The following is a 15,086-nucleotide window of genomic DNA, read 5'->3' as shown; positions in this document are numbered from 1 at the left end:
CGGGTAGAGTGATGGCGAGCCACAACACCACGGACACGCATGCCCATACAGTGTCGGAAAAATTCTGTGTAATCCTTGAAGATTGGGAAAGACTCCTGTTTGAATTCTGCGGAGGTCAATCGCGTCCCCCCTTTCTGAAGATTTGTGGGGGGCGCTGTATTTTTTTTTGTATGCCTCGTTGGTTAGCAAGAATTTTGTGAGGGGCCATTCTGGATGGGTCGTTATATCCTCCTCGATAGCTTCCTCCTGTAGTGTTTCAAAGGATTGAAAGTGCTGTCGAAGTTCTCCTCGGTTCGTAAACCTTCGAGCAAAAACGCCGGCACATTCGTTTCCCTCCAGGCTTTCATGTCCTGGACACAAATCAGCCTGTATTTTTTCGCCAATCTCTTGCCTAAGAATTTGCTTATTTTTAATGGAAGGTGGCCTCTTAAAAAGAAACAGCACACTTCCCGCGACTCGGAAATGATAATTGTCTGTAGTTCATCTCTCTGTTCCTGCGCTTTGATTGCAAGGGCAATGGCGAAGCATTCCGCCTTGGCGATCGAGGGAGTGTACAGCGATGCACATGTCACTATGTTGTTATCGTTCCTAAGTACTGCTGCAACTGACCGTTTAAAATTATACCTTGAAGCATACACATACAAAACATTTGATTTGTTTTTTAATATGTTTCGGAGCCATCCCCCTCTCTCCTCTCCGCGCATTTTGTTTGTTTTTACGTCCAAGTTCTTGGGCAGTGGGGAGACCGGGATCTTGCTGTGGGCGGGATCCGGGATTTCAACAAGCACCTCGTCCAGGTTCTGGGGGTAAGGCGGGAAGTCCCACCCTTGCGAGTATCTCTCTCCCCGCTTTCGTGTGACTGAGACGACTTCTCTGTGCAGTCAGTATTGCTGTCTTTAGCTCCGGGTACGTATTATATATACCGAGGTACAATAGATTTTGGGGGGAGGAACAAGGACTATCAGTACACGTATCTGGATAGACGACGAGTACAAGACACAAGGTTAGGATATGTCCTCTTTCGCAAAAGCCGAAACGAGAAGGCCGGAGCTCGGTTGAGCCACGAATGTGAAAGAGATTAAATGCTGGGTGCAAGATAACAGTACTTTGATATCTAGTTGTAGGCAGGAGTGTACACTATCTGCAAGAAATCAATGAATTTTACCATACCATGCCCTGCTGAAAGCTTCTACCTTCTATGCGTACTTGAACGCTTTGCGTTGCGGTAAGGTGTGCGGTCGCACGACGGCACAACGATACTGAATGAAAATATCGATTCTGGGTATGGGACACGTGCGTTCACCGTGGTGGTGTAGCGTTTACGGCACTCGGTTGTTGACCCGAAGGTGACGCGTTTCGAAGGAGGATAAATAATACAGGCTCACGTACTGTGCAATATCAAGTGCACGTTAAAGAACGCAAAATAGTCAAAGCTTCCGAAGCCCTCCACGTAAAAACTCAACACATATGAGACACGCGAAGCTTTCTGGGGGATATTTCTAGAATACAACATGCACATAACAAAAGACAGAATGGCTGTACTGCTAGCGCAGAAGGCACGTCGTCTCGTATGCATTCACCGAAGACGAGCAAAAAAACGAAAGCTATGTTCCTTTTAAATATCTTTTTTTTCTGTTAATTCCATTGCCCCCATCTTCTCTCTACCCCATTTATCACGCGAATTGGTTCAGCAGGGCCTTCGGGATCGGCCCACCAAGTGACGATGACACGTGATGACGTGTTCATGTGACGTCACAAGATATGGTGACCCGTGGCGTCATCTTGACGTCACATGGCGAGGTCATCGAAAGACGACTTTTTTAATTACTCGCGTTCACGCCTATGGTCACGTTTTGCGTTTCAATGAGTCATTCAAAGCTTTCGCCTTAATACAGTAACTGTGGCAATGACGAACAGCTATCAGTCACGTTTAAGAGTAATTGAAGGCGTACGTGCAACCATAGTCCAACAATTCTAGTCATTCTATCGGTAATGCCAAACAAATATATAGTTAGATGTACCACGTACGTAAATATAGAGAGTAAGGAGGTGGGTGGGGGTAAACGAGGAAGAGGGTTACAATAGAAGCAGCTTTCGTTGTGTTAAAATAGACTACTAACTTCAGACAAATCAGCTGGCACTGATTATAGGTGCTTCAGTGAACGTCTTGCTCTTGAGAAAAAAAAGGAAAATTGCCAAGCGCTATGAATACAGCAAAGCCTTCTCAGGAATATTAAAATGACTTCCGCTGACGTGTAATTTCAATATTGACATTTCTTGAGAATAAATTATCTGTTAATTACATTGCCGACTGCACGAAGTTGGCACACTAATGTAATTTGTCTGTAATTACGTCCCACATGCTTAACAGGAGGAACAGAAGTTGAAAATAAATTAATATTACTGTTGTCTTATACTCTTCCGCGTCTCAATTTCTCGGTTCGCAATCCCGTTGCATGAAGTTGAGTAAGCTGCCTTTAACGTTTAATTTGCCTCAGCAGCAAAACACGTTTTCTGCACGTGAATGTGTAAGCAGCGTTATTACTGCAACTGTTGGCTCTGTCTGGGTACTTTTTTTCTTTCAACTGCCTTTATCATCAGTATTCTTAATGACAACCAGCAGATAACGAAGCTAATGAATTTATAGGGAATTTTAATGGCAATATTTTAAGGCTATTGTAATAACCGTGGTACAGATGTAAAGAAAGTAGTGTGAACGAAAAGACAACCTGCCGCTGGCAGGGACAGAAGTTCCAGCGTGCCCGAGAAATATGGCCTCAACAATTTCCGTCGTTTTAATCTTGCCAAAGCAGAAGCTCGGTACGACATCATTACCAATTACACTTACTTTCTAAATCTCACCAGTAACGTATCTAATGATTCGTTCAGAATGCAAGCACGTGTTCTTTTGTTCAACGAAAGAGTTTAAAGCTACGATGCTACAATCAAGCTCCTAAATAAACCTTCAGCGGTAGGCACAGCATTCTGAAATCTTCAATTGGCGAATCATATCGAGGACGTGGTATTAGCTAGAATGACGCGAACCATTTTTTAGCCTCAGGGGCAGAAAGAGTACTTCTATATTATAATTGAATGAAATCACTAATTTCGTGTGTAATCAACAGTAAAAGCTGCAACGAAGCAGCTTGACAAGCTCCGGTCTGCTTTGTAGGAAGGGGAAGTTGATTGCCGTGAGCAGATTAACTGGATATTAATTCATTACGAATTAATGGAAATCGACTGATGCTTCGACATCCGAAAACAACATCCGGTTTCCTACCTTCCAGTGGAATGTAGTAACGCTTGAGACTAAATGCAAAAAAAGAAATCTTAAAAAAAAGGTACCCTGAAATTCCACTAGCAAGATTGTTAGAGTCGATCATAGAAGGCAGTTCGCCGTCAAAAAAAAAAAAAAAATCCCAGCCATCCCGATCTCAGTCCTCCTCAACGTGGCAACGTGGCCGTGTAGTTACCGAGTGCTAACTACGAGAATTCGAAGCGTACTGCAGCCGGAGAGATGAGGTATATGTAGCAAGTTTTCATTTCCCTTGCTCCGTCTAAATGCCACATGGATAGACAAGACGAGCGACGCGGCCGGCTCGAGGAAAATTATGTATATGCTCGTCGTTCTGATTCGTTTATGCAGAGTAGAAGACGCGGCCGACCCATACATGCCGCCGGCGGTGCTTCTTTCGAATACGCTCCGATTCGAGCGCAGTACGCTGGACTCTCTTGCGCACTTTTTTTTTTTGTGAAGCAGGAACAACTTGAATTGTTCGTGCGAAAAAATCAGAAAAAAAAAAACGCGACGACTGAAATCATGCAGCGAACTGCCCCGCAGTACTAACTTGGAAAACAGAGAAGACGGCTTCGAGGTTTTGGTGAGGCGTCGTTATGCACAGCGCGCGCGTTTCCTGTTTTTCGCACCCTGAAGGTCACTGTCATTATCGGGGTTATGACTCGGGCATACGATCGAAGCAGCGCAGCTCCGTGCGGAGACGAAAGTGGGTCGAAAGTAAAGTCGGTGAATGTGCGCCGAAAACCGAAGATGAGTATCGAATCTTCAACGATAACCGCGACGGCACCGGGATAGATTTATTTGGTGGAAAGAATTTTGTTACCTCCCCAGTCACATAAAAATTACCACTAATAAGACCCCCTGTATGTTTCACGGTATCATTGTCGGTTCTCATTAGTTTACTTGGACGGAGAAGGGTGGCATTCACAAGTGAATTCCTTCAGGGTATCACGAAGGCAGAAACTTCTTTTCAATGTGTTTTCTGTAGGGGGGCCAACAAGGGGGATGGGGGAGTAGTCACAAATGTTGGTGTGCACAGCTGCCCAAACTCCTTACCACTCGCTTCAAATGGCATCGATCCTCGTCTGAGACAAGCTGTGTTGAGTCGGAGTAAACCTTTTTTGAATCCTCTTCCCTATACGTAGAGATCGATTTGAAGAACATATCGGGCGTCATACTGCCGCCTAGTTCGGGCAAGCTCGGGCCCTCTTCGGCCCTACGGACTTCGGCAAGACATAATATCTGAAATTCCTGTTGCACATTAGGTTCGTCACGTGAACACGCACAAAGCCCTACACATGAACACCTTGTATACAGTAATGTTTTTCCTATAATGCGAAGCCTCGAGGCATACAGACAAGATTAGCACCACGTGTCTGGTGGCACCCCGGTTTCACAAAGTTGAAAGCAAAAAAAAAAAAAAAACCACACAATTACTGCCGCTAAATGCTTCTGGCTGGTTAGTAGGAAAAATCAGGACCTTGTTGAAGCCGGACTTGGATTTGTTATAACTCGAGTGCTTACTAACGGCCTCACAATAAAAGTAATCACGAGCTCAAAAACGGTGACTTCGAACTTTGATCGATCGAGCTGGAATAAGTGCAGAGCAACTTGAATAAAGGAACAACCTCGGCACTTGTTCCAGTATATGGTGTCTGAATTGCACTTTTCTAGAGCGTTCGAGCGCGTGGTTGTGACCGCGATGGTTGTTACTAAAATTGTTTGTGTGTTCTTATATTAGCATTGCATAATGTATGATTTGTATGTCATTTTGTAATTTAGACCTTTTTGTGATGGGGACACAAAATTATAATTATACTTGTGTGTAAACAAATATTTGTTTTCATATGCCCACCCTGCTATAATCTCTGATGAGATTAGCGGTATTGTTAAATAAATAAACAAATAAATAAATAAATAAATAAATAATGAATGAATGAATGAATGAATGAATGAATGAATGAATGAACTTTTATTGAAGTTGATGGGGAAACAACCTCTGCTTAGCTTAATCGGTAGAGCAACGGACACGTCGTCCGAAGGTTGTAGGTGCGATCTCTATCTGATTTTTCTTCCACTTCAACATTTCTTCATTGACATCCTAATTACTATAATACAATTAAAACACACACGCAATCTCCCCAGTACCGTCCTTGGCTTCACTGTCTGTCACCTTTCGTTAAGGCGCCTGAACAGTACCACGTAAAGACGGTGAAATTTTATCGAGCAGCCATAAACTTTGCGATAATTACCCTTACACAATATAGGCCGAAGCCATCAACAAAACAAGCAGTCGCGCACGCAGGGCGCATTCGCCTAACGCGCCACGCTGCCGGACCAAACGACCGACGAGTCGGCGTGTTCTACTTCGCTTCTGTACCTCGACAAATTCCATCCCGACCCGTTCCTGTCTCGAAGCGCGGGCTCTCGCGTTTCCAGCGCGTAAAGATCAACCGTAAACCCGATACGTCGAGTAGGCTGCACCCAGCGTTAAGCTGGCGCCTTAGTTGCTTCACGAAGCTGCGCTGGCCCGCTTCGCGTTTTCGTTTTCTGCAGAGCGCCTACAGTACAGACGCGTCCGGGGCGGCCGTTACACAAACCAGCGCTAAAGGGCCGGCCGGCCAGTCGAGTCTGGCGTAGCGGCGCGACGAGAAGAACTGGCCGCTTCCGTGACAGGCCGCCTTCGAGTCTCAGGGCGTCACTCTCGCCTCGAGGAAGAGGGCGACCCCGATTCTGCACGGGCCACTGCCGAGCAACTTGCGCGCGCCGCGGGAGATGAACAAGCAGCCGCCGCTTCCCCGCTGCTTATCTTCTTTTTCGTCCTTTTATTCTCTCATTCTGGTTCAGACACGTGGTGTTCTCTATTTTACGTCCATCTTCGCTGTGCTCTTCGATTCTACGTACTTTCTTTTTGTCTGCAGCAGGTGTCACTCGAGGAGTCCCAGGAAGAGTATGTGCGTCACCTCGGACCCGCAGGCGCGACACAACAAGCAGCATCTTCCTTCCCGTGTGAACGCAAAACTAATGCCGTTTTTTTTTCTTTTCTCTGTTATATGTGCATAGCCAAAGCAATCAAACAAGGGTACCATAGGACAGACGTAGTTATTCGTGAGGATGGCGAAATTCACGGCTCTGTGTGTTTTGTACCTTGCTGGTGACACCCAGAAATACGAAGCCACGTTGAGAAGGCTGAAGACTCGTAGCGAAATACATTGAGTCTTTACTCTTCTGGCATTAGGGTTTCGATTTCAAGACAGATTGCTAAATATTGAGCACATTCCGCTGACGCTTATTCTTACGGGACAGCCTTATAGTGTGCCATGCTTCTCACACACTCTCTCATTTAAGGACAAATATAGCCTAAGGAGGATTACGAATAGGCTTCAACTTAAGTCGAGGACGACGCAGCGAGCAATGCAAAGGAATATGATAGGTGTAACCCCAAGGGACAACAAAAGAGCAGATTTTATCAGGAAGCAAAGGAGCGCTAAGGACATCATATAGTCGAAATCAAGGAGAAAAAACGGCCATGGACAGGGTGTGTAGCACGAGGGCAGCATAATCGTTGGTCATGAAAGATTACAGACTGGATTCCAAGACAAGGGAAGTGGGTGAAGGGTTGACAGAAACTTAGGTGGGCAGATGAGATTAAAAAGTTTGCAGGTTTAAAGTGGCAGCAGCAAGCATAGGACCGAATAGACTGGCGGCACATGGGAGAGGCCTTTGCCCTGTACTGGGCGTAGTCTGATGATGATGATGATGATGATGATGATGATGATGATGATGATGATGATGATGATAGGCTAAGAGGACAAGCTTGGGACGTCTAAACGCGCATCACGCACTCAGAAAAATACAGCCTGACATCGTGAGGAGGAAACTCTTTGAATCACTACGCCTCCGGCGTCGTGTTGCTCGAAGATCACTTCGCACCTTCTGGTTCCCCATTTTTAGCGCCAACAATAGTGCATATATTTACATCCTGCAAAACAACGAAAACAACAGCTACAAAAAGAACAACAACAACATACGGCTGCTTAGCCAAGAAGCGCGTGCAACAGCAACTCCAGAGCGGACAGCCTTTGAGTGGGGCCGAGTCGAACGGGTATACCGAAGCGTGATCTACAGTAGCGAACCATCCTGGAAGCACCCTCCATCTTTCTACCTGCTTATAGTCTCGTCGTCTGTATGATAGCTTTTTTGCTTCGCACGGACGCATTCGCCTGGCTGCTACAAGCGAGCCCTGTCTTCGTCTCAACCTCCTCGCCCAGTCTTCTTCACGCGTATAGCCCCTCGTAATCGATGCTCATCGACGAGTTTTCGAAACGGCCGCCAGCGCGCGGATGCGACCTGGCTATTTCGGTTCAGCGCCGAGGCTTGATTGAAAGCGATCCGAGGTCGCATTACAGGGAACGTCCCATATTCAAGGCGTTTTCTCTTTGCATTTTTCTCGCGAGCACAACGTTTCGTGCGACGTGATGCCGCGCAAAGTGGAATTGGAAAGAGGGAAAGAAAGCTGGAGACGCTCGCGCTAGGCTGCGCAAGGCTTGCAACAGCCCAGCTGAACCATTCTGAAGACTGATCTGGTTGCTTCTAGGCTGTTTCTATAGGCTTTAGCTAGAAGTGATTCGGCTTGTTTCTATCGTTGCTAGGCTTTAGCCAGGTGATGTTGGGCTGGTTCTACGTCCCTGATAAGCGCAGAGAGGTTCGAGTACATGTAGACAGAGACACGAGACGGATGTCCAAACTCCAGGTACAGAACCTCTCGCTGAAACCAAGCGTACGCAGCTCCCATGAATCTACTGGCACGTTGTCGTGGGCTTTCCATTGCTTTGAGTTCTTTTCGCACCCGCCGTCGTCCTTCCAGTTCCCTATTGTATTCTCTCGTTGTATACGCACTCGGCTTCTTCGGCTCACTGCCGTCGCTTCGAAGCCATTTTTGGGGCCGATTGTTGCCTACCTCGTTTTTAGTGGACCAGGGGTGAGTAGCGGTGTTTACCGAACTTCTGTGGTAAATACCCGTTTATGATGATGATAGTTTGTTTTCGTTCGTCGGACAAGAAGCGATTCGCTGAACAAGTTGGCTGTTATAAGGAAGTGTAGCAAAGGAAAGCAGCTGTCCACCGTTCGGTTGTTCATGGGGAGGTATACATGCTGTTGTATAGATGGGCGCAAGAGCACGGCCATTTGGTTTAGGGTAGTTAACCTACAGCGTCAAAGAATTTCTTTTGCAGAAATTCCGGGGTCGGTGACGGCATCGGCGTCGATCGTTCGTTGTGAGCGAAAAATCATCATTTCGTACATGAAAGAAAAAAAGGAAAAACATGAAAACAAATAAATCATACAAATTTCAGGGTTACAGTGAGGTCTAACCCAGGTCATTTGCGTGGAAAGCGAATGTTTTACTATGTAGCCACAGGCATGCGTGGATGTACAGAAAAAATAACTTCAGACAGCTCGGAAATGCCCGAAAAATACCATTCATCTTTACAAACACGCGCGTCCTGTATACAGGCTTCACTCTACAGCATGCAATATCACAGCAATATTGCGTGTTACAAGCGTAAACCACCACCGGACGCCATAAAATGTGATTATCATAACGACTTCGTGGTTTGAAACCGGCCACCGATTAGAAAAGGCACGCACGGTATTGCACGTGTTTCCACGAGACCGTGAAGTGGGTGCATAGCAAGTTCGAAAATATCTCACGAGCATTAATGCTCGTTGTCAAGAGCATGCTACCCATTACACGAATGCGGCCATATGCGAAAGCCTCAGTGACACAAGCCACTTTAAATTAATAATTACATTGTAGTAATCCAGAATTAAGACTTCTCGAGTAGCATCAAACAATAAAGAGTATGCAGTAAGTGTTTGAAGCACGCAATAGGAACAGGACATCGCTATATCGTCTTCCACTCTTTAAAGACAAAGCTTAAGGATTCTGCGTGTGTGTGCGTGTGCGTGCGTGCGTGCGTGCGTGCGTGCGTGTGCGCGTGTGTGTGTGTGTGTGCGTGCGTGCGTGCGTGTGTGTGTGTGTGTGTGTGTGTGTGTGTGTGTGTGTGTGTGTGTGTGTGTGTGTGTGTGTGTGTGTGTGTGTGTGTGTGTGTGTGTGTGTGTGTGTGTGTGTGTGTGTGTGTGTGTGTGTGTGTGTGTGTGTTTGAGTGTGTGTGTGACGCTATGATGACTGGAAGACGTGGCTTGGCTCATACACCATGTTTGTTTATTCTATTCCGACTTCTTCCTCCTCGGCTTCTACCAACCGTCGCTACCTTCTTACGTCAGATAATTCCCCTCCCCCCGGAAGATGTCGCGTCAGACACTTAACGAAACAACAAAAACGCAGAGTGTTAAAGCGAAAAATGTGAAAATGCACCGTAGTTCCGTTTCAGAAGGGAGCTCCTTAACTCGCACAAAAAATCCACAGCAGAGGGAAACAGTCCGGCCATATCTAAGAGAACTCGGGTGGACGAGGCTGGCCGTTGCGTCCTGGATGGCAGAACCACACCCTGGAGATCTGCACTGGTGATGACATCGGTTGAGTTCTTCTGAGGAACGGCCAAGGTTGGCAGTCCCTGTAGCATTTCAGGTTCGAATATCGAAGGCGTAGAATTGTGTGTCATGGTGGGAACAGACGTGTGGCAGCTTGGGATAGTTGGTAAGGCATGACTCGGCTTACCGAGAGTCGGAGATACGATGCGATGAGCTCGAGACGGTAGAGAGATGGAATGGAAAAGGAAGATAACGGTGTAAAGAGATAGCAATGAGAGTCGATGGGATGATGACTGAGGCAGAGATGATATGACGAGGAATAAAAGTTAGAGATGGAAAACGAGGAAACGAGTGATTGCGGGACGTTATGAAAGAAGATTAAGATGGAAATCGCCGAGAAAGACAACGAAGACGACGAAGACGGTGAAGACTGACCACATGGACCATTCGTGAGACGAACTTCACCTCCTTTACCTATAAACGAGCTTTTCGGGAAGGGATGCGGCATAGTGAGACATTGCGTGGTTTTAATAATTAATGACTTTATTGTTTGTGTCGGCCTGTGTTTACTTTGTATCGTCGCACCATTGTATTGTCCAAGTTATTTCCCTTATGTATCCTGCGTCGCACGTCGCGAGTGTGTAAATCTTGTGTTATAATTTTGTGTAGTGGTTGATGTACGCGGGTATACGATGTTTGCAGTTAGTATTAAATTTAATGAATCAGTAAACAGAAACAGGTCGTAGCGTCTCTTACTTACCGGCCACAGCACGAATCCCTGTATGTGTAAAGTGATTGAGACACGTAGCCAAGAGGGAACCGGATAGACAAGGGGTTGAGTGGTCTTCCCTCTGTTTGGTAATCGGTGGCACAGCGGGGGACGTCTCAAGTGGTATATATATATATATATATATATATATATATATATATATATATATATATATATATATATATATATATATATATATATATATATATATATATATATATATATATATATATATATATATATATATATATATATATATATTAGAATGGTATACCCAGAGGCATCAATTATGAAGTTAGTTGGTCTTCTTTTACGAAACAGATGAATACTGTCGACGAGAAGAGGGGGGGAGACGGTTTATGAGAGAACATGTGAATTCTTATGCATTTAATTTAGAACGAAGTGATTCGATGTGTGTAAAAGCTAGGGGCCCGGCCACGCACACAGGTTCGTCGTTGTAACGGTTGCTAAATGTTTACGCAGCAGTGGAAGTTTCCGCCCTTCTTGATCAGAAAAAGCGAAGCCAGTGCTTCGTACATGCAGGCGCTTCGGGTGGTGGTCGCAAGCGCATGACGCGTCCTTCCTTTCTTATAGTAAATTCCAGATTTTATATAAATTGAAGGATGGCTGCTTCTGACAAAATCAATTTGTTTTATTTAAAAATAAATGATGTTGTGTCTGTTAGGACTTACACGACAATGAGGCTTCATTGTAGAAAAACCGGGCACACATGGTGATGCGCAGAGCAGTATCTGATCGTCGATATTGGTGCACGTGTAGTTATTGTTTAGAAAGCACTATTAGGACATTATTGGCGTGCTGCGCGATTTCTGATGGTGGCTCACGCCATGATTTTTGTCAACAGGGACTCGTCAAATGTGAGCCCCACGGGACGACTTTAGGCTTTTCCATAGTAGAGTAGCAAGTGCCATGAATCATTACCAGTTTTTCTAAGTGAACAGGGACGGCGTGGTGCTCTCTTATACCAGAGTATCAAGTACTCTAAATTTTTAAACACTTTTTCTATACACACTGTTTTGCCATGTTGACGCACGAATGATTCATGAAATCATTCTTCGGTAGTTCTAAACAACTGCTTCTAAACACACGCTTGTTGAATGCTCAGTCGGTCACAATTATAGGTCTCATTCATTGATATGTGGGTTTTAACGTGCCAAAACTACCACGTGATTATGAGAGACGCCGTAGTGGAGGGCCCCGGAAATTTCGACCACCTGAGGTTATTTAACGTGCATGCACCCTAGTTTGAGCACACGGGCCTACAGCATTCCCGCCTGCATCGGAAATGCCACCGCCGCAGCTGGGATTCGATCCCACGACCTGCGGGTCAGCAGCCGAGTACCTTAGCCACTATAGACCACCGTGGTGGGGCCCCACTTGTAGATCTCATCGCAATATTTATCCAGAGGCAGTGAAAGAGCTCAGCGAAATTGTGTGGTGCACATAGCAATCCGGGATGATTTCCCTATCCCTCAACATTACAGGAAATGGCACCCCGAAGTTTTCAATCCAAGATTCGCGCATTGCAGCAACCTTGCACGTCTATAGTACACGTGGTCTTGACCCGGCCTTCCTACAACGACATGGGCAGAAATGTAGAATCCTGGGAGACATTACTCAGGCGTGTGCACGACGCCGGAGAACAACGTAATCTCGTCTGCCTCACCCTGAGCGCCGCCGAGTCCTAAAGGGACTCGGGCCGACAGCTAGGGGGATTTTCAAAAGAGTTGACTGTTTGTGCTTTGACATAGAAACCTACACAAGAAGAAACTGACGAGGAAAGGAGGGTGCCTATCCTCTCCTGTTTCTTTTTGTGTGTCATGTTCAGTTGCGCTCTCCAGGTGGTTTTTAAGGTTAGGGGGAAGAACGGAGGCAGAGGCCAGAGCTTCCTCTCCCGTCCTTCTCGACGGGTGAAAATAAGTGTTATATCTCCCTCTTTCGTTCTCAGTCGGGCTATTCTTGTTAGAGACCGCTTACAGCGCTCTTAAAGTGGAGCACCCAATTCTCCAAGTCATCTTATTCTAAACACTGTTTCATTTCCTTGAGAGGTATCATGATTTTCTTGCCACATTTATTGCTCGACAGATGCTTAGTAGCGTAGCTTCTATTGCTGCAATTTGCGTAATATTGCATCTAGCTTTTGAGTCTATCATACTAGCGGAATGAGCAAGTAGTTAGTGTATATACGTTCTTAGCACTCTAATATGCTGGTTCCAAAATTTTCCGTTTGTGCATGGGCTTTACTGCTCTAGCATAGTACAGTATACCATAGCGCTTTCAATCGCCAAACACAATTTGTCAGCACTATCAAAGACGCCCTTGATTATAGTGGCTCATTCACCGACTCATCGTCATCGTTCATGAAAGTGATGTATCTCCAGTTTCTCGTGCTGTGCGTCGAATAAACGTCGTCCTTGTTCATTAGCACAACATTAATAAATAAAGCAATATCCCCAATAATAAATGTGGAAACTACGATACGATGATACGCGCGGTAGTGGAAGGTTCCAAAAAATTCTGTCATCTAGTGCTTATTACCGCACACTGACATCGAACAGTGAGTACAAGAGCCTTCTGCCCCTGACACGGTGGAGCGCTTTCAAGTTGCACCTATATAGGCATACCTTAAAGTAAGCGACGAAGTCAACGGATGACGTGACATTAGGACGTAACGAATTTCGAAGACCCGTGATGTCATTAGATACGTGTATCACGTGGGTTTTTGCACTATTCGTTCACCTGCCTTGTTTCGCTAAACGAGAAAACGTAAGGTGCTGTCTGTCGAGGTAGATCTGTGGGTTGTTCAGCTGCTGACCCAAAGGTCGCCGGTTCGATTCCGGCCGTAGTTAACGCATTTTGTTGGAGGAGCGATCGTAGAGACCCGTGTAATGTGCGATGTCAGAGAACACCAGATGGTCAAAATTTTGGGAACCCTTCACTACGGGCATTTCTCGTAATCGTACCGTGGTTTTGGGACAGAAGCCCAGCTTTTATTAGTTCTTGAGATGCCGAGCGAGCGCAATGACGTCATCCGAGAGGTGCCGCGTTATCGGCAACAGCAGCCCTGCTGAAGCGCATACAGCCTCCTCGATTAGCTCCGGAAACAACCCGTCACGAGTTAGTCACTGAGGCCACGCTTAAGGATACGAGACACGCTCGTGCGCGCGAATCTCCACTGTTTGTCGTTATTTCAGATATCGTAATCCAGCCGCACTACTTTCCGCTTCGCTGCACTTAACTACAGTCTTCGGCACATATAGAAGAGAGTTCTCGCCGTACTGATCAGTGAGCGGCGGTAACCTTCTATCGGCGTGCAGCACACGGCTCCACCAAAGAAACAGCAGATGACGCATGGGTTTCCACACCAATGCTTTCTGCGAGCTTGCATGGGCGCAGCAAGAAAAAAAAAACTTTTCTTTCGCTTATTCGAAAGTTCTTGCTGCAACAGCCACGGAAATGAATTACGTCGCCGTCAACAATAATAATGATGTTATCTGGACCTTAACGTCCCAAAGCCACCATACGATCATCAGAGACGCCGTAGTGGAGGGCTTCGGAAATTTCGAGCACCGAGGATTCTTTAACCTGCTCCTGAATCTAAGTATAGGGGCCTCAAACATATTCGCCTTTATCTAAAATGGAGTCGCCGCAGCCGAGATTCGATCTCGCGACCTTTGGGTTAGCGATCGAGCGCCTTCACCACCATACCACCGCGGCGCGGCGACATCGTCGACAATAATATTTGGTCCTTGCCAATCACAAACTTCTATTGAATTCTGAAACCTCTTCTGCTTGCCGAGAAGCTTTCCGCCTTTCTGTAATGTCGCGAATATTCGTTAATACGCGTACTTAAAGGATTGTATTGCTCTGTATGCCCCCCCCCTTCACCTTTTGCCTCTTCGGTGACCTGTACGGTATAAATAAATAAATAAATAAATAAATAAATAAATAAATAAATAAATAAATAAATAAATAAATAAATAAATAAATAAATAAATAAATAAATAAATAAATAAATAAAATGCACACTGCATGCTTCGCACCTCTCTATGTTTCACGGTATCGAAGCTGAAACACGGGCTCTTCCCAACGTGACATTTTGGCACAATTTTTTGCCTATTCATGCGAATGCCACGAATGCGAACTGAACGCGCAGCTCACGCACATGCAGGCGGCCGTGTGGCCGCAAGCTTTTTTGCTTTGTCGACGTTTTTGTTCGCGCGCCCCCTTTTCTTCCCGTGACCTTTCTCATACTACACACATGACTTCCGCATTAAAATAGTAGCATAGCTACGTTTCAAACTTAAGGCGTCTCAGAAGCTGCTTCATGCGTGAATAATCGAGGAACTTAGTCAAGAAAACCCTCACCTGTTTGTGCGTTCTGTTGATGCGTTAGTTTTTTAACTACAGCAAAATGATAAATAGCAAGTGTCACATGAACGGAAAAGAAGACAGAAAGGCCTCTAGAAGCAATAGTAACGCATTAAGCAGTAAAGCTGTTTC

General features: G+C 45.7%; 1 protein-coding gene across 1 annotated transcript in view; it reads right to left on the bottom strand.

Moving 5' to 3' along the window:
- The window catches only part of LOC119182883 (pleckstrin homology domain-containing family G member 5), a 759,199-nt gene that overhangs the window by 616,011 nt on the left and 128,102 nt on the right, over positions 1-15,086 (bottom strand). The gene's annotated exons all lie outside the window — the stretch shown is intronic.

The sequence above is a fragment of the Rhipicephalus microplus genome, chromosome 3 (genome assembly GCF_043290135.1).
Source record: "Rhipicephalus microplus isolate Deutch F79 chromosome 3, USDA_Rmic, whole genome shotgun sequence".
Taxonomy (NCBI): Eukaryota; Metazoa; Arthropoda; class Arachnida; order Ixodida; family Ixodidae; genus Rhipicephalus; species Rhipicephalus microplus.
The sequence above is the reverse complement of the archived record's forward strand: the minus strand, read 5'-3'. Positions and strand labels throughout refer to the sequence as shown.